This window comes from Ailuropoda melanoleuca, chromosome 8, assembly GCF_002007445.2.
Source record: "Ailuropoda melanoleuca isolate Jingjing chromosome 8, ASM200744v2, whole genome shotgun sequence".
Classification (NCBI taxonomy): domain Eukaryota; kingdom Metazoa; phylum Chordata; class Mammalia; order Carnivora; family Ursidae; genus Ailuropoda; species Ailuropoda melanoleuca.
The window spans coordinates 96,385,190-96,405,162 of NC_048225.1; the positions used below are offsets into that span (position 1 = coordinate 96,385,190).

Below are 19,973 nucleotides of genomic sequence, written 5' to 3' on the forward strand. Positions count from 1 at the left end.
CCGCCCAGTCCCACCCTCGGACTCAGCCTTGGGCGTGGGTTCTACCAGCCAGGCTCTGGGCTTGGCCGGAGGGTGGGCGTTGCTCACAGAAGGCCTGGGTCTCCCGTGGCCTCATCGGCTTGAGGCTTAAAGCAGTCCAGAGGAAAAGCTGAGTTTTTTGGGGGGAGAGTGAAGGCAGAGACACGGCTGCTCATCTGAGATGTGTCGGACCTGTGGTTTGTGTTCCCCAAACAGGCTCTGTCTCCGGCAGTCTCTCTATGGGGACGGGAGGGGGGTGGTCCAAGGCATATTTGTTCGATGGCCCTCCCTTTTTATTGTTTTTCTTCTCTACTCCTCGTCATGCCCCCTGCCAGTGCCATGGTTCCAGCTGTAGTCCTCCAGTGAGGCTCCCTGCTGCCAGTCCCTCTCCTTTCCAGGCCCTTCTGCGTGCAGCGGCCATCTTGTCTTTTCTTGCTTAGAAATTTAAAATGGTTTCTCATCATTTCCAGAGTAAAATTCCTTCCCTTTAGCACAATGCCGAAGGCTGTCTGTAACCAGCCTTAGCTTACTATTCAGTCTGACTTCTCTGCGTTTCCCCAGGTAGACCACGTATTCCAGCAAAACCAGGCAACTTACTTTCTCTTGCTTTTCCGATCTCTCTGTTTGCACCACTGGTATTTTCCATGACTTTTTGACTCTTTTGCACCCACCTGCGGCAGCCCCGCCATCCTCCGTGGACCTTTGCGGATCCCCTTCGCGAGAAGCAGCCCTCTCGTAACCACCCCTCGCTCCCTCCGGCCGAGCTCTCATACACTCCATCCTTCTCGGGTGCTACCTTGGTTGTTTTCTGGCTCTTTGTGTCTAAGTCTTACGTCCCCTAGTAGATGGTGAGCTCCAAGAGGCCGGGGAACAAAGAAGGAAAGCACTTACCTATCTGGTGCCTTTTGTTTGGCAGGTACACGTCCGGTTCTTTCTCCGAGTTTATTTCCTGTATTGCTTACCACAATGCTGCGAGGAGCGTCCTATGGCTGGTAAGTGTTCTGCTCACGATTGGAACCCCTATTCTCCCAAAGCCTTTGCTTTTTTTTTTTTTTTTAACCTGTCAGTTCTCGGTATCTGCAAAATGCCTCTTACGACGTAGATCCCCAAAACATGTCTATTTAAGGAATTTTGTACATCCCTAATGCCATATGGGAGTTTGGGTGGCCGACCTTCCTGCGCCCGAGGCCTGGGTCTCTTAGTCATTCTGTGCTGCCCTCCCTGCTACCTCATTAACTTTCTCCTCTTCCTTTGCGGTCAGGTTCACGCAAGATGATGGCTTTTTTTTCTCTCTCTCTTTTTGGTAGCTGCACTTGGTGGAGTAACAAACCTCAGTTACCCTGGTCACCTTCCTCCCAGGGGAGGAGGAGGAGGTGGGATGGTTGTAGCACCTTAGAGCAGAGTGAGCTCCAGAACGCAGAATCGGTGGATATCATACAGGGCAGGGAGCCGAGCCCTTGCAGTTGGACAGCCCTCGGTTTGCATCTTGACCCCGCCTCGTCTTGCTGGGTGGTTTCTCTAAGGTTTCGTGACCTCAGTCAGTGACAGGGAGCCACTAGAATCTACTACACAGAAGTGCCTAAAATATTGCCAAGCAGATAGGATCCCGGCAGAAAGTGATGCACCTCCCTTTCCCCGGCCCAGCTGTCTTATCAGGGTCCTGGGAAGGGAACATAGCAGGTGGCTGGAGAAGGAATGGGGGGGAAGGGAGCTTGCGTGGTATCAGCAGCAGAGGCAAGGGAGGAGGTAAGCAGGCAGTACGCACCTGAAGCTGGCAAGGTGGTGCCTTTCCCCCACCTGGAATAAAGACCCCTCTAATGTCTGCGTCAGGGCAACGCCGTGGGAGCGGAGCCATGAGGACAGGGCAGGTGGTGGCAGAGTGAGGGTTAACCAGTGGTCTTTCCTGGGAGCCTGGTGCTGCCAGGTTGGTTTCCCTTCTTTCTGAATGGCAGCAGTGGCTGCCGGCTTCCTGGCGCCGTTGCATCCCGTGGGAGGGGAGTTGGGCACCCTGAAGCCCCTCGTCACCAATTCCGGGGCTGCAGAGCAGAGAGTGACGACAGCCCATGAGTTGTCAGCCGACGGCAGTGGGGACCCTGGTGACGACTGCTTTGTTGTTTTTTTCCTCTTTGGATGATGACTCAGTGTGTCGGGAGCTGGGAGATGGAGCGCTCAGCCGAGTGGCCAGGACGTTCTGTCAACATGAAAGCAGCAAAAACAGCTTGTCAGGGCTTGGAGCTGACCCTGGGGCTGGGGTCATTTTCAGAAAGGGCTTGGCAGAAAAGACCACTTCTGGGCATTGGGTGGGGGTGACACCAGGTATCCCAGCGGCGCTCTGTGGACTCTTGAATTTTAGAAACCGAACAGAAAATGCAGCTGCTTGTGTTATTATGATGTGCTTGGCAAGCGGAGTCACTTTTCAAGCTCCTCTCACTCGTCCCCAACAAGAAGCATCTTCTCAGGGCCAGAAAACCCTCTGGGATTTCTCACCGTGGCCTATTGCCTTGGATAGAGGGTGAGTCTCATCTTGGGTCGGGTGGGCCTGGCAGTCTTTAGTGAACCTGGCATTCCGCAGCCCCAGGAGTAAGTGCCCATCATGGGGATGTGGCGTCTTAAATGTCCTCCGTTCACGTCGCATGGAGATGGTGGGTCCACATCACCAGTCTCGAGCTGAAGGCCAGCTCTTGGGCAGTCTGCTTTAGCCTCCCCTTTCCTTATTGTCCCAGATCGAACTTCTCTTCTCCCCTTTCGTCTTCCTCAGTTCCTTCTTAGGAGAAATAGTGGGCCTTGAGTCCTTGACCTTTCTGCCTGTATATAGGTGCGTCATCATGGCGGCTCAGGGTTCTAGGCTTTTCTTGAATCTGCAGCATTGCGCCAAGTGCGCGTGACATTCCCCCCTTGCCCCGCCCGCCCGGCCCCGCCCAACCGTGCCCAACCATGCCCAACCGTGCCCAACCATGCCTTCTCGGGAGCAAGAGAGACCTGGACCTCCATGGCCACTGAATCACAGGCAAACAAACCATTATCCTCCGCATCTGGCTTCCCTTCTCTCCTGCTCGCTCTCCCTCCGCCATGGCTGGAGACTGAGAAGCAAACAACTTGTAGGTAGGGATTGAGGGACGGCACAGCTTGGGACCACCCTGCCTGCGTACCCCTTGTGCCATTTTTTAGGCTCACGCTTTCCTGTAGATGATGCTTCGCACTGACGTTTGTCACTGAGCACCTCCTCCTCTCCCCAAGGACCTCCCGGCATGACTCATGTGGGATCTTTTCAGGGAGTGGCTTTGGGGCCTTGGGAGCCAGAGGGAGCAGGGAGACGTGGCTGAGGTCACAGTGGAGAGGTACGCAGGGCAAAGGACAGGAGCCAGCTGTCCCTGCCCAGAGCGCAGAGGCAGCCCCAGCTCCTTTGTGTCATGTCTTTTTGAGCCTGAATAGACAGCAACTTGACCTAAAAAAAATTGTATGTATGTGGATGTTAGATCCTTTGTGTCTTTGTCCAGAAGCTGTGCATATGATGAAAGCCCAGATTCTGTACTTCAGAGAGCTCTGTTGTCTCTCAGATTTGTTTTCCAAAAGAGGTGGTAGGCCCTCCTTGACGAGACCCAGTGCCCATGGGGACTGGCCTTTCTTCAGGACGAAGGGCCCAGCCTTGTCTTGTTTCTGCCATTGGCTGGTGAGCAGCAGCTGAGGGCCATGGTCCGAGGGCCACATGTCAGCGCCACACGGGACCCTGATCGGGGCCCGCGCAATTCATTGCTTGGTTGGTTGGCCCTAAGAGCCAAGTCTACCTGTCGTCTTTTCGCCTCTTCCCCACAGAGAACTCAGAGGAGTTGAGCTCCATGAGTAGATGACAGCGTCTTGGAGACTCAGGCTAAGCTGAGGACGGAGCTGGTGTGCAGAAGACAGCCATCATACGGCCAAATAGAAGGACCCGTTTGCATTTATTTGGAACAACAAAAAAAGGAGATGGCTGTCCGCGTGGCTCTTTGCAGTAAGTACGCGTCTGCATTCTCTCATTTCTGCAAACATCGGAAGCGATAGATGTTCACTGAACCCACCCAGCTGCTGTGCCTTCTCCTTCCTTTCCCCGCAGACCCCTGCCCCTGGTCTTCCAGCAGAATCCGAGATCGATTTTCTAGTGCTGTTGGAGAGCTGCGGAGAGACTAGATCTCAGTGTTTAGCCCCCGCATGTCGCCCTCACGTTCAGGAGAAGTCGATTTTCCCTCAAACGGAGCCAGAAGCCCATGCCCCTCAGTGCAGTGTTATTAATGGGCCGACGGGAAGGGCCCAGCTTGCCCTCACTGCCCCCGGCAGGGAGGTGAGGCTCTCAGCTGGCTGGCTGGGGGAGGACGGTCCTTGCCAGCATCTCGCGTGGTTCTCTGCCAAGTTCTAGCTCCAAATCTCTAGGCCGCTAGGAACCTAGACTATATATAGCGTTGTGCTAAGCAATTCTTATCGGACATGTCTGCCCTCCCCTGCGGGAGAGGAGCCCTTCTCCCAGGGAACCGGAACCTCGAGAGTGTGAGCCATCATCTCCAAGGGGCCTTTCGTTCCAGGAAGGGCTGTGTGTCTGTGTCTGGTTCCGGAATGCCAAGCTTTCTTTCCTTTTCCTTCTTTCAGACGCTGATAGATCAGAAGGTCTGATGTGGGATGAGGGCCAGGGGGGGCTGATGATTCTCGATGAATCTCGGGGCTTGGAGTAGGACAGGCTAGACGTTCAAAATGTGGCCAATGGCATGGGGTGGCCTGTGTCACCCACCAGCCTTCTGCATGTCTTCTTGGTTTCCTGTTTACCTTGCTTCGCCCAAGGATGTGTTTTGACCTCTCATGCTTCTTTTGGACCTCTTGCCTTCCCTGCCCTCCTCTACCCCTTCCTCCTCCTTCCTTTGACTTTCTTTAGGCTCCGTGACGGCACACGTGGCTAGGGCATCCGGGATCTGTGTCTGCTCTCTGCCCTCACCCGCCGTTGGGGCTTTCAGGGAAATCTGCCATTAGTCAGCCGTCCTCGGGAGGAATTGGGGGTGACTGCGCATGTCTTGCTGGGTGGTGGAGGGCACGACGGGCTGGATAGTGGCCTCCACGCTAGGCGCTGTGGAGCCAGCAGGGTTGTGGTTCTGTGACCCCAAGTGCCTACTGATGGGGACAGGATCTGGTCTTGTCAGTGAACCATCTCCAGGCTGCTTATTGGAAACCAGATGCTGTGAGAAAATGGGATTTAACCCCTTCCCTGCCTCCCAGGTAAGTCAGGTGCGGGCCGCCTCTTCTGGCCTTCCCTTAGCCCCCTTCCCTTCTCGTGGCGACCATTTTCCTTAGTCAGTAGGGAATCCTCAAACGTCTCCATTCAGAATCTCCCAAACAATGCCCTCTTCTTTCCATTCTCCTACTCCTGGCTCTTCTGTGAATGGGGTTAGTAACCAGCAAGGGCCTGGGGGAAGGGCCCATCCAAGTGATCCGGCTGCGGCATGTGGGGGGATGGCTGGGAGCGTTGCTGGGTGTGGCAGTCGGCAGGGCAGTTGGGCCTCCCAGGGTGACTGGCCCAGAAGTCTCCTTGGCCCCCAACCTCCTGCATGAGGTTCTGGGTTAGGGCCCCATAGGTGCCGGGAGCCTGCGGGTGTTCCCTTCCTTGCGTACCCCAGTGGGAGGTCGCTCTTACTCTGGACACCTTTAGACTCGCTGGACTTTAGACTGTGGACTTGGTGCTGGACTTCAGGGCTCTTGCTCTACTTGGGGGGGGGAGGGTTGTTTTGGGGGGGTTTTGTTTGAGTGAATCACTTTCTTCCTCTAGGTCCGCATTGCCTTCACCTTAAAAAAAAAAAAAAAAAAACAAAAAAACTCTGGGTCTAGTAAGCATTGCATAGCGCCTCCAAGCAGTTCCCGTAGAAATCTTTCTTTTTGCCTCACTTGATGCTGGTCCCAGTAATAGCAACGGTGATTGAAAATGGTGGTGGTCGGCAGCACTGGGGAGGTCCGTGGCATTCTAGAGGCAGCTCAGCAAGCAGACGGTAGGCACTCGCCACGCTCCCTACCAGGGAATCTCCCCTATGGACTGCATTCCTGCAGCGTTCTGGGTGAGCAGGGTCACGTTGGAATTAGCCGACAGCAGATTTGTCTGGGGTCTCAAGGTAAAAGGGATGGTGCTGGGCAATTTTATGATGCACTTGGCTAATTTCCGGAGGCACCCGTGGGATCCCACCTCTGCTCCTGTCTCATGGATGTCTCCCAACCCCCTTCCCGCCACTGTCCCGGAAGGACTGGTGAATTCTGCCTGTCAGTGTTTTCATCTTCTCTTCTCTTCCTCTGAGATGAGTCTCTGAGTTGGCTGTGAGCAGCCTGAGGTCCTCACCGAGTGAGGCATCCAGGGCTGTTGGGAAGAGTCCGGTGTCTCTGTTGGGAAGAGTCCGGTGTCTCTGTTGGGAAGAATCCAGTGTCTCTTCCCTAAAGGAATCTGACAAGTCTCAGCCCCTCCAGCCGTCATGTAGGGAGGGATGGCTAGGGGTGTTGGACCTGGAACACGAATAAAGAGGAGAGATCAGCTTTGGTGCAGCTGGGGAGATGAGGAGGAGCCGGCCAAGTCCCTCAAGATGTGTCAGCTAGAATCTGGCCAGTGGCGGCTGCAGGGCCGGGGCCAGATGGGGCTGCCGGCCATGCTCGGGAGCCTCTGCTCCCGTATGTGCCGTGCAGCCCTGGGCCTGGCTCAGGGTCACCGCCGTTCCCATTCACAGCCCTGCCCTGCCCTTGGAGGGACTGAGATAACGAGAGCAGGAAGCAGAGGGAAAGTTGGTCTGGCTCCCTGTGATGTGGTTGTCTCTGGGGTCTCTGGTGTTTCCAGAATTGGGGGTGGCCGTTCCCTGTTGATTTTCCTTTTCTTGTTCCTCATTTAGTTCTTTCCTCCCTGCTTACCAGCCTGTCTTCCACTGACAGGACACGGGCATTACGTGTCACAAGCCAAGCCAGTAGAACAGTTGGTGTCCCCTGAGAGGGGGACCAGGCCTCTTTGGCACTTGGTTCTCAACCTTTGAAGCCCTGCATCTGGGAGCCAGGAGGCAGTGTGGGGCCTTTCCATCTGGGGTCCAGCAGAGGTTAACCGAGCTGGTGGCGCCGGAGCTGTGCTGGTGCAGCTTGGCCGGGAGGTGTTGGGGAGGGGCCCTGCCAGGGGACCTGATTGGTCAGCACCTTCTCTGTTCCACTGAATCCTGGTCTGGTCAGAACTGTGAATTGTTTAATGCATATCTTGGCTCTGTCCCCTGGCACGACGGCCTCCGAGGCTGCCGCCCCAGCTCTAGAGAGGATGTGTACCTCGTGCTGGCCACTGTTTTGGGCACGTTGCCTTGCTGTGAGATATGTAAGAGATACTGCCTTTTCCACTAGCCGGCTGTCCGTGGGAGGCCCTCATTTTGCTTTGCTTTTCTGGGCCTTGGAGTGTCTGTGAAGAAAGCAGAGGCTGGGTTTGGTTTCTTGCTGGCTCCTTCCGCAGGAGCTGCTCATGAGCTGATAAAGCCACAGAACACCTCCAGGCCCCAGGGTCTGAGCAGAGCCTGATGCAGGAGTGTGGAGCCTGGGCAGGAGGGAGCGGGGGCCTGGGGTTGGAGAGAAGCGCTCGGGGAACGGTTGTGCAACATCCAGCCACAGGATCAGGGCCAGGAGGTGGGCGGTGGTGGAGGGGGGTATGTGTCTCGTGTTCAGCCTGCATGGCCGCTGCGGCCTGGAAGGGGCCTGTGTGTTCATGGAGCCCAGGTCAGGGTCCGGAATGAGGCGAGAGGGTGTGAGACCGGCATCAGTGCCCTCAGTCCCAGCGCACAGTTCCAGGGAAGGGAACTGACCTTTGTTAAGGGTCTCCCTTTGCTTCTCTGATTTCATCCTAAAGCAACTATGTGAAGTAGGTATTCCTTCCCTTCTCCAGTTAAAGAAGTGGTCCGTACTAGGTGACTTCACCAACGTCATGCACTTGGCCCCTGGGATTGCCGAGATTTAAACCTGGGCACTTTGGATTCCAAAGCCTGTACTTTTTCTTCACCCTCTTGGGCTGAAGTCAGGCATTTTGGGGAGCTAAGACCGTCTGAGATGAGGCAGCCAGCAGAACGGATGGTAACCAGAGTGAGAGGCCAGGTATCTCGGGGAATGGGGACCGTGGCAGGCAGTGGAGACGCCGCCACCACATCCCTCTCTGGGGAGGCGGGGCTGAGCATGGCGAATACAGCCCTTCTCCAAACACGCGTTCAGCCCCTGCTGTCTGCCAGGGACCGTCCGGGGTGCTGCGGGTGCAGGGCTCAACAAAACCAAGCTTCTGCTCTTGCGAGGTGTACTTCCTGCTGTGGGGGGAGGTCATTCATGATGGTGAGAAAGGGAATTGGGAAATATGTAAAGGAGACATAGATGGAAAGGGGGACACCCACACACATTAGAAGGACCCAGGGATCCAGATGGTGCTCACGGAGGGAATTTAAGAGGCGGGGGAAGCCATACTGGTAGAGCGCCCAGAGTTCACATTGCTACAGTTGCTGACCCCTCTCTTCTCCTGGCAGCTAGAAACTCACCCTAGGTCCCCACAGCTCATGGGGACTTGCAGTGAGTCAGGGATCAAGCTGGCAGTAGACGTCAGGCCTCTTGTCATCAGCAGATGAAGGTTTTTCCATCAGCCACCCTCCCCAGGTGCCAGCTGGCGTCTCTGGCTCAGCCTCGACGCGGTGCCCCCTCTCGTCCACACAGACGGGAACGCTCGGGTTAAGTCTTCATCAGGTCACTGGTAAAGTAAGTGCCTGCCGGAGGCGGAAGTTAGCCCAGCCTCTCCTGCCATGTGGTTCCAGCATCCTCCAAATAACGAAGGGATGGGGGCAGGAGAGGGAGGAGAAGTCCCCTTGTGCCAGAGGCTTGGACGAGCTGGGTCTTGAGAGGTTGAGGCGGGTTGGTGGCTGGAGGTGTTTCCAGTGTGTGCAGCTGCTGGGCTCAGGGCTTGTTTATCGAGTAGAAGCAGGTCTCGTGGTGAGTCTGGCCATGTGATTCCTCCCTCTTGGGCCCCGTGGTCGAAGCCTGGCCCACCTGGACCTCAGAGACTGCCACCTGCTGCTGGGGGGCGGGGGGGGGTTGCTGATGTCACACAAGGATGAGGTGTGGGTCTTGGGGTGTGGTTGTGGGTAGAAGACTCAGCAGGCCCACGTTCTGGCCCCGGCTCCCTTGTAAAACCTCACTCACTTTTATCTCTTTGGGACTCAGTTTGGTTATTTATAACATGAGGGAGTTGAACCAGGATCTTTCTGAAGGTGGCTGCCAGCTCTGACATGAGGGCTGCCTGGATGTTCATGGAGGTATTTCTTAGAAGCCTGAGAATGGCTACAGTCTCATCTTCTGAAGAGATGCTGTCACCATCAAGTCGGGAAGGCGGATGGAGACAGTTTTCCAGGGACGCCCCCCCCCCCCCCCGGGAGTGAGCGGGAAGCAGCCAGAGAATGCATGAAAGTGGCTGGTGAAGGTTATCCAGGTGACAGAGGATGTGGCCTCCGGCTCCCACCCAGGGGCTTGGCTGGAGATGGGCCGTGTGGGAGCTTCTGGGGGCTCTCTGCGCCACAGGGGCTGGCTTGAGATGCCACCGTGCTCTAGGCAAGAAGTTCTGTCCTTTCTGGCCCTAAATCCTGGAGAGAACATGGGACTGCGGGTCCTGTGTCCCAGGCCTGCCCTGCTCAGGATCTGTGCCCCTTGCTGTCAGGAAGTTTTCCTTTATATTTAGCCATCTTTTCTCATGTGGTTGTTGAAGCTCTTCTTTTTTTTTAAAAAAAAAGGGGCGGGGGAAAGACGGGTGAAAAGAAAAAAAACAAAAATATCTCCAAGCCACCGTTCCATTTTGACTTTTTAGTTTTGAGTCACTCTTTAAAAGGTAGCAAAACTAAAGCACATGCAGGCAAGCTCAGGGTCCCAGACCCTCACAGGCCAGCCTGGGGCCATGGCGACCTTTGTCCCCAGCGTCCAGCATCCAGCGCTGCGTGGGCGGGGGGGCCTCTGGGGCTGCAGGCACCCACTGCACAATCCGCCAAACAGAACGCAGAGTTTTAAAATTAACATTTCAAGATACTTTCCGCGTGCTGTTTTGCTGAACTCTTCTTACCTGGGCCTCGTAGTTGAGAGCCCAACACCTCCGTCCCCCAGAGTGGTGTGGCAAACAGGGCTTGGGGCTAGGATTGAGGCAGGAGCCGAAGTGATTGGTGACCAGCGTCTTGCTGCATGCCACACAATGTTCTGCAGCTCTTTTCAGATTTGCTGGCTCATTTGGTCCTCACACTGCCTGTGAGGGTAGGTGGTGGGATCCCCACCATCATTGAAACTGAGCCACAGACAGCCCTGCCAGGATCCACTTGCTTGTACCTGTCGAGTTTGGATCACCCACCCAGGTTCCTCGACTCCAGATGTCATTTCCTTGGGTTTTAGTTGTTGTTCAACTGACCAGTGGGGCAGGGATGGGGAGGGGTCTTGGGCAGCTGACTTGATCTCTGTAGGTCACAGATCTCTCTTTTACACATGAATGGGGAAGGGAGCCTCAGAATGTCCAGGTTCTCCTGTTCTCAGATTCTTTCAGCTTCTTGGAGCTCTTGTGAAACCTGGCTTGCACTCCTTGGCCAGGAAGCCAGCCATTCACCATGTGTTTCTGGTGAGACTTCCTACATTTGGAAGCTTCTGGAATTACGCAGTGCTTCTCAAACCATTCCGACACATTTGTAGGGCACTTCATGCATGTGCATATAGTCCTGTTTCAACCAAGTAGCCACTTAGAAATGAGGCTTCCCTGTGGGATCTGTGAGATTTTTCCCAGCAGACAGGTAAGGTAGGCCCAGAGTTTGCCCAGCAGGGGCGTGGCATGCATGTTATCTGTTTGCTGGCTAGTGTACGTACAGCCCCCTGGGAGAACCGGCTAACGGACAGTGTGAAATATTGGAGCCCCCGGCTTCAGCTCTGGATATTGCTTCCTGATAGAGTTGGAAAAGTAGGCCTAGGCGGCAGTGTTCCCGGATCCTGAGTGGAAGCCCACTCTTCATGAGAGTTAAGGCACAACTCAGACTGCACGTCATCGGCCGTGCAGCCCTCTGAGTGGCCTTTATTCAGAGAGACCCAGGGCCTGTACGAAGGGGCAGAGAAGTGTTCGTCTTTATTTAGAGCACATTAACATGAGATGGTTTAGGCTCTCCTCAGGGCCTGGATCTCGAAGCACTGGGGTTGGACAGAGTGGCAGCGTGCGAATGTCTGTCCGCTTGTATTTCGTAGATGTAGGCTTGGCTCACAGAGAAGCCCTGTCATGGGGAGTCCGCAGGGCAGTTGTTTTCCTGGACAAAGCCTTTGATAAGTTTTGTGTGAAGATTTGTCATATGGCACCCAGATCTTTCTGCTCTCCCTGAGGGTGGGAAGGAGGAGACAGAACGTACAGCCGGGAGGTGATCTGGGCCGGACCTCAGGGAGAACTGTGGGGGCCCATTTGCTGAGGGCTCCCAAAGAAACACAGAGCCTCTTTATCTGAGAAGAGGGACTGGATGTCCCTGACAAGGTCCCTCCCGTCCCAAGTCTGTGGGACTCCGAGACCGTCCCTGGAACAGCATGAGCTTTGGGTGCCAGGACCTAGAGTAGGCGCCGTCTTTTCTTTCCGCCTCGGAGGCAGGCCTGACCTGGGTGGGGGCATCGGGCCTGGAGCTCTAACCTTGTTTCATCGTGCAGAGAGAACTTCTGGAACTGACCCTCTAGGATTGACATTATTTGTAAATGAAAAAGAGGAGAAAGCCACATTGTCCCCCATCGCTGTCCAGAAAGAGCCCTGAGCTGCTCTAACCCTATATGTGAACCACTGCCACCATCTACCCTTGCTGATTCCCCCAGCCTGAGGGAGCTTCGAGAGGCACTGGAGATGTGAAGGAGTTGGAGGGTGGGCCAGGGGGCAGGGACAGATAGGGCTTGCTGGGAGGGGGGAGGAGATGGAAGAGGACCATCTCGAGGCAGGTCTGCAGCTCTGGGAACCTCTGCACTGCCTGCCGTTCCGAAGGCACACGTGGGTTCACATGTGCATGCTGTTAATTGGGAACCCCAAAGTCTGAAATAAACCAGTTAATGGCTGAATGAGGGTTGCTTTCATCTGGAGAGTCGTATGTCCTTTTGTGTAATTCCTGTCTGCAGATTTAGCGTCTGAAGTCCTGACAGGTTAGGGACCTTTCCTGGGCCCTCCCGTCTGTAAGATCATGCTTATTTTATATTGCTGTTCTGTCCCCTCTCTTTCTTCTTTCCCACTGTCACACAATCCTTAGGAACATGTAACTGTTTGTGCACTTGTGTTCCTATCTCCTTGGGGTACCATTCTTCCAGGGTCTCTGACATTATCGAATGTACCGCATTTATTTCAAATGTGAACAGACCACAGGCTCACTGCAGAGGAGAGCCATCTCTGAGATGGGGCAGCAGCCCCTAGAAATCTCCTCTCCACCTCATCCTGGAGCGGGTCATCCGGAGCCCCGAGGAGAGGAGATCCAGGGCATCTTTGCTCGGCCCAGCTCAGCCCCACGTCATGCCTTCTGTTTGGGGTGGGGTTGGCTCAGGCATGAATCCCCCACCCCCAACACTATTAGCTTTCTCTTCTTTTCAGCTTGAACCCTGAGTAGTGACCTTGAAAGTCCGAGACCCCATGTCACCTTGCTAGGTAAGGATGACAGAGAGAAACAGGGACAGAGGGGAAAGGAACCCATGCTCCTGGACACTGGCCTCTCTCCAAGACAGGTGAACTCTGTGTCCAGAGAGGAACTCTCTGGCCCTAATGAAAGTTGTTTGTATTTTCTCTCCCTCGCTCCTCTCTCTCCTCTCTCTCCCTCAACGCCCCCGCCTCCACCCTCCAGCCTCCAAAAGAATGTAATCTGCTGGACAACAAACAATACTGTTATAAAACTTCGAAAACAAGAGGGTGAGGCCTCCCTGACAAGGAGAAGGGCATGCCGGGTAACAGCCGAGGAGCCTGCCAGGCCCAGGATGGAGCCGGGCGAGGGCCCAGTTGGCCGGGTACCTGGGCGCCTGCCCCTGCCCAGCCCACCAGCCGAGCCATCCCTAGTCCAGAGGGGAAGGAACCGAAACAAAAGCAGAGGCAGAGAAGCTCCCAAAAAGGGGAAGTTGTACGTGTTCCCCTCTCTCTGATCTGATGGGAGTGTGCTAGACTGTGAAACTTCCTCCCCCAGCCCCGGCCACCTCCCTTCCCTTCACCCTCCCTCCTCCTGCCTCCTCCCACCACTCTCTGTTCCAGGTCCTGAGACTGGCAGGCCAGGCCCCGATAACAGAACAAGGCTGGCCCAGCCGTGTAGGCACAGCCACCGGCTGGCCAGCTGCAAGGGAGGCAGGCAGGAAAGGTGCCCCCGGTTGGCTTTGGACTCTGGACATACCCTCTGTGTGCCTAGCCTTCCTGCCCACAACTAGGAAAGTGGAACCACGTCATGGGCTGTGTCCCAGTCCGTGTGCTCCACCAGCTGTGTGCCCAGGTATCAGGTAGAGCCGCCACTCGGGGGTCCGACGGTCTGCCCCCAGCGTCCTGGTGCCTATGGGGGGTCATGCTCCAGGGAGGCTGAGGGTCCTGGTGCCTGCGGGGACGTGGGGGGTTGCTTTCTGTCCAGGAGGAGCGGGGGCTGAGCTACAGAGCCCAGGAGGCTCCAGGCAGGCCCAGGGTCCTGTGAGTGGGGGGCCTGGTGGGGTACTGCGTCTGCTGGTTCCTCTTGGCCATTGAGTGAGTGGGTGACCCAGCTCCGCCTGGGGGAGGGGGAAGCTGGGCTCAGGGACATCTCCCTCCATCCTGCCCAGTTAGATTTACCTGAGACTGAAGTTTCACTGCCACATTCATCTTGACTGCTTTGAGCACATGGTTTGGGAGTGATGAGGGGAAGATGGCAGTTGTCTGCCTTTGGTTGGGGGTTGTGCGGACCCGTGAACTGGGTGGTGGGTATTGTGTTTGTGTGATGGGCTATAGGCGTGCTCGCTTTTCCTCTCGTGGGAAGCAGTTCAGGGCTGGGCCCATCCTCCTCTGCCTGAGCTAAGCCACTCTCTGGGGAGATGTGGGGGCCCCCATGTTTCCATCGCTGCTCCATCGCTCATCCTTCTCTGTGCTCCCCACTGTCTTCTGCTGCCCCCCACACCCCACGGCTTCCCAGGGCATCCCATCCACCCAGCCAGCCAGCCATTCCGACCCTGGGCCTGTGCTGAATCTGGGAGATTTCCAGATTTAGGTCTTCATTGGTGGTGTCGAGAAGGGACAGAGAACCAAACTTCGTGGAAAGCAGCTTCCTGAGTACTTAGGCCTCCGTACACCTGTCCCAGGGAAAACCGGAGTTGCTGATGCTGGGCCCACGTGAGCAGAGAAGGCTGTTACCTGTTGCCCTGTTACCTCCACAGGCATGTGAGGGGCTCAGCGGGTCTCGAGCACGTTAGTCTCACTTCAGGATCCAGGGTCTGAGAAGTGCTCTGATGCCTGGGTGCTTGAGCCCTCCTTTGGTGGGGGGAGGGGGGGTGCGGCCCGAGCGGCCAGGAAAACAGCCAGCTCCACGTTCTCCTCCTCCCCGGCCCCCCATACACATACCCTTCATTTTATCACCCTTTCCTCTGATTCATTAACCACAGCTAGTTGGCACCAGGCCCCACCCTGACAGCTCAAGACAAAATGTCCGGGACACTGGCTCTGGCCTGGGGCCGAGTGACAGGAAGCTGGGCCGGGCCTCTCCATTTGCACATACAATGGGGCTAGGACCGTCTGCGAGGCAGAACGGCCCCCATCTTCAAAAGGGTCTTCCCCAGGCCCATCTCTCACCACGGTGACTCTTCCTCACTGCCAGGAGCCTCGAGACCAGCATTCCGGGTGGCAGGAAGACTGTGATCTGGGCTCCACTTCCGGCGCCCCTCCCCCGCGCTGCTGGAGCTGGCTTCAGTCATGTAAGTAGCCGTGACTCAGCACCCAGCCCGGTCGGAGGGAGAAGCTGCTGCCTCGGGAACCTTCCCAGCGTTCTGGATTTGAACACGTCGTGGTAACATAGAACGAGCCGGCAGCATCAGCTTCCCGGGGGTGCGTGTCTCTTGGCTCCGTGGGTTTGCTTATGGATCTGATAAACCAGGATTCCTCCTCTCCTTCCCGTTTGCCTCCCATGTTATTTGTGGGCACCATGCCTGGCATGCGATTTTTAGGACTTTAAAAGACCCAGACAGCATCATTTCTAGAACGCAGCAGAAGCTCTCTTTGCAATCTCCAGACTGTTCTTTAACCCATGGCCCATGAATTCTGTCTCTTTAACCCTCAGATGTTTTTGTTTGGCCCGCACAGAGTTTTGTTGATTTTTTTTTTAATGTATCTGATTTGCATGCCTTTAGACAAAACGCAGCCTCTCCAGGTCACTGTAGTCCTGCTTCACGCTGTCCCTGCTTCTGTCCTGTTTCCTCTCCCAGCCCTGGAGCATTTGAATACCCTGAGACCAGTCCTTGTAAGCCGTCCTTCTTTTTAGAAGAACTGAGGTCCATTCCAGGAAAGTGCAGGGCCCTGCTCTCAGAGTCTGGCCGAGCAGGAATTACAGCCACTGTGTTCTGATTCACTGTGTGGTGACCTTTCCTCCACCCTCGGTCCCTTCCCGGGCAGAGGAGTGTCCTAGGCATGAGGGGGTGGAAAAACCTCTAAATAGAATGTCTGCACAGGAATGGATGGGGGCCTCAGTGTGCTTCCCAAACCGTCTTCCTGCGTGGTGACACCTCCCAGAGCTGACATAGCCACCCCTCCAGCTGGGCGGTTTTCCTTCCTGGATAGTGCACCAAACCCTTCCCACTGGCCAGTTTGCATGGGGCCAGTAGGCCAGGCTGGGTTGATCACCATCTGCTTTTGACAGCAGAGCCCTGGCCGGCTGGGGCTTCCCCAGGCTGCCCTCTTACAGATCCAGGTGGCCATCGAGCTGGGTGCCAGGGAGAGCGAGCCCCTTCCAGCTGTACCCCACTAAGGAACAAAAACACCAGCTGGCTTCAGGTAAGTGAGTCATTGCTTGGCAGACTTTGTGAGAGAAGCCTGGTTCTTTTGGGAGCCCTGAGACCTGCATGGACTCTTGTATCCAGTGGGGTTGGAGGGGCAAAATGTTTCGATACTAAGATGACTTTCTCCCCCTCTTCTTGTGTTTGAGTGTCTGTGGTGATGTGTTAGGAATGATGTCTCTCTTCCTCCGAGAACTGAGTGTCGTAGAACTCAGGTGCTGCGAGCCCGAACTCTGGGTCATGGCCTTTAGTTCCCTCAGTGACAGTTGCTCCCCTGTCATGTGCCAGCTGCCCCCCCCCACCCGAACTCTGGGCTGATGCTCCCTGGGTAGCAGGAGAGACAGTCATTAATCACCCTGATGACCACATGACATACATGTGTCCCGAAGGACAAGAACTAGGTGCTGTGAGAGGGTGTAACCCAACGCCGCGCTCACCTGGGGAAAGAGTCAGGTGACCTACATTACCTGGGGCAGGGTTGATGGGTGGTAGCTCTGGGAAGGTGGACAGAGAATGTTCCAGAAAAAGGGAGCAGTGTATGCAGAGGCCTGCTGGGGAAGGAAGGGGGCCCTCTGGATCACTGAAAAACACCTGTGTAACAACACATTAGGAAAGGTTCTGTGGATACTGGCTGTTGGAAGTTGCTAAGAAGGAAGAGTTCAGCTGGAGTCAAAAAGGCTTTTGAAAAGCTGAGAAGGACCAAATGTAGAGCTCTGACACCCTCATTCTATAGGACCCCCTGAAAATGACTCTCATTTACCACTTACTTCTTGACCTTACCACCCTGGAAGTTACCTGCTTCCTGGGACCCAGCTGTTGATGGCCGGTGTCCTTGATCAGAGCTACTGCCCTGTTCTCCTCTCAGTGGCTGAGGCCGTGCAAAGGCCCTGGGCTCCGAGCCCAGTGCTGGGGTCAGAATCTGGAGTCCAGCACAGGCCTGTGGGCGGTTCATCTCCAGCGCCTCTCCCCCCACCCCCCCAGCCATGCTCTGGGTGCAGAAGGACACAGCAAGCCAGCTCAGAGCACTGGGCCCCCTGCAGACCCAGCTGGGCTCCTGTCTCAACCCAAGTGAAATGTGTTGTCAGCCACATCCATGCAGAAGCATTGCCTAGGACCACCCCCGGCCCCCAGCCTTGCTCACAGTTGAGTTCAAGAACAGAATGAGATGATAGGCCAGCCGGGGAGAGGCCCCGCGGGCCAAGGGACAGGAACAGAGACTGTGGAGCTAGCTCTGGGGTCTCACCATGTAGTCGTTGTGTGACCGTGGGCAAGTCACTGTGCACATTAAGGGGCAGCTTTTCCTGCAAGCAGGGAGTAGTACGTGCTTCCCGGGGCCGACGCAGGTGAAGAGCACATCTCAGTGTTCACACTTCATTTCCTCCTCTTTCCTGGACTAGCTGCTCTTTCCAGGAGCCACAGTAAAGACAGGCCTGAATCTGGAGGCCCCCCGAGCTGGTGGGGAGCCCGCAAGGTACACGTTCGAATCTGTCTCCTTTTTCCCTGCTTGGGGCATCCCGGGGAAATACAGACATGTCTTCTCAGCGTTCAGACAACCAAAACCGATGCATTAAGGAGATGGGAAATCTAATGTGAACACAGGATGCAAATCTTATTTTCAGACAAATTCTGAAAACCACACACCATTCCGTTCTTGTGTTAGAGGATTATCTACTTAACCCAGTTTTAGGACACCCCATTTTTTGGTGTCACAGCCGAGGATAAATAAGATTGCCAAGGTTCTGAGCCTTACATAAGGCAGGGAAGGAGGAGCCCCAGCTCTTTCTGAGCAGGGCGCACGGAAGGGTTGCCCAGGTCCGCATGAAACACCCCTCCGCGTAGTAGCTAGAACCTCATGGGCAGATAGGGGGCTTGTTTCCTGATGACATGAGATAGGATCGGAAAACACTGTGCATACTGTGAGATATTTTATAAAGCAGGGCAGTGCTAATGAGGCTCTCAATGCATCTTAATAATAGCTCTGGGAGACTTGATTTTATCCTATAGATAATACTCTGGTAGGACCAGTTGTGGAATTAAGCAGCACTAGGGAGACTTCCTGAGTTGTGTATCGCCACCGGGTGTGCGAAGCCTCCACTGTGACACCAGCATCCTCGAGCACCACCGGGGAGCTCTTCGCTGGGCCTTTCTCACGGATGGTGATGTCACCTCACAAGTGGAACCACAAGAAGGCCTCCCTCCCTCCTCGGGGTGGAGCCTGGGTCTTCTGATGGCGTCTTCCTCCTTTCTTCAATGAGATTCTCTTCTTCTGGAAGCTGGTTTCACATGGTGGCTTAGATTTTTCCATCTTTGTATCTAGCACCATTTGAAATCAGTGTTTTAGGAGTAAGAATTGCAGCGCAGCAAAGGGCCACCTGCTGAAGAGCTTCTGTGGGTGGGCCGGGCACCCGCCACCTCCCCGCCGCCTGAGCTGGCTCAAGAAAAGAAGGCCTTGCAAAGGAGAATGCACCCCAGCATATGTGGGCTGGGGAGGGGGTGGTGGTTAAAAGAGCCTCTGCATCTGAGCAGGGACAGAGGGGCTTCCAGCTTGCAGCAGCCCCCGGGGCTCACCTGCCCATTGGGCCTTGGAGCGCAGAGATGGGGCCATTCAGGGCTCGACTGTACCAGGGGAGGGGTGAGGCTGTGTCCCCAGAGGACAGTCCCATTCGCGTCAGCACCGCACCTGCTCCGGACGCCCCGGAACGTTCCGCGGCTGTGGCAGTGCGGCTGGACTGAGACTCGCCACCTGCACGGTCGGGGGCAGGACCCCCAGGAGCACCACCGGACCCATCTCTTACACAGGCTGACCGATTTCTCCTGGTGTTCAGAGTCTGTTTTTGTCTAGCACCATTTGAAATCGGTTATGATGTAGGGGGAAAAGCAGCAGCTTCGAAGCCTCGCGCCGACTCTGGTGAGCAGCCGCCCGTGCTTTCCTGGAGGACGGATGGGCAGAGAGAGGGGAAGGACGATCTCGTGCTTTTCACTAACTTCTTTAACTGCATTTATGATCCCTTACTGCAGAGGTAAGAGAGACCTGACTGTATTTTGAAAAGCAAATGGCTTTAATGTATCCGATGTCCGGTCGCATGTTGCCGAAATGTGGGCGGTGCCGCGGATGCTCTCAGGGGTTGCTGTTGAGTTCTCTTTCTGTGAAGAGTCCGTTCATGCCTCCCCACCTGAATAAATATTTCACTCTAGTCAACTAATCATCTCTTTGTTTTTCATCCGTCATTTCCTATTCATAATTCCATGACAAGTGGGGTCCTGGAAAGGTAACTTGCAATGTAGATTTATCCACTTGCTAAGCGTTTCAGCAGGAGTCGGCAGAAGACACACGTTAAAAAAGAAGCCAGCCCATTAGGACAAGAATGGAATTCCGTGGGCCAAAGGACAAAACGAGAGAAAAGATCACAGAAAAATGTTCAAGCCTGGGTGGAGGGATGCTGCTTAGGGAAGGGGAAACTGAGGCTGGTTCCAAACGGCACCTCTGTGGTCCGTGATCCTTTGAGAAATTTTGCCCAACTGAACACACTGTGGCGTGGCTGGTAAAGGAGAGCAGCCTGAGGATTTCCCTTCCTTTATAAAAGCTGCAGGAGCTGTACTCGTGGTGCAGGATCTCGATGAGCCTGTGAGGGACAGGGCGAACCAGTTCTGGAAGGGTATTCAGCGATGAGCCTGATTTGGCTTTGTGGGGGATTAAATCTGGGGAATCTTCAGGTTGGAGGGCTGTGGCCCCTTGAGTGAGCATTTTGCACCACACGTGGGGCCACCTGTGAGCTGCCGGCCATACTTGCATTTCACACCAGCGGTTCACAAGAAGTGATGGCGACTCTCCTGCCCGGGGAAACCTTCCCAAGTGCGCACCCCCCAGATAGCCGCCCTGCCCGCTGGGGTGGGGATGGGAGGCAGCTCAGCATGCGCTGGGAACCCTGCCCGGGGAACGTGCCGCCCCCCCCCCCCCCCCC

The 19,973-nt window shown here is 55.4% G+C and overlaps 1 long non-coding RNA gene across 4 annotated transcripts in view; it reads left to right on the forward strand.

Moving 5' to 3' along the window:
* Nucleotides 1-19,956, forward strand: part of LOC117803442 — a 29,599-nt gene extending 9,643 nt beyond the window's left edge. Inside the window, exons 2-3 of one of the 4 annotated variants that reach the window (XR_004627312.1) lie at nt 935-2,530; nt 3,832-19,956. This is a non-coding gene — a long non-coding RNA (uncharacterized LOC117803442). Of the gene's footprint in view, nt 1-934 lie in introns of all 4 variants that reach the window. The other 3 variants (XR_004627310.1, XR_004627311.1, XR_004627309.1) reach the window with 3 other exon arrangements.
* Nucleotides 19,957-19,973: the final 17 nt, after the last annotated feature.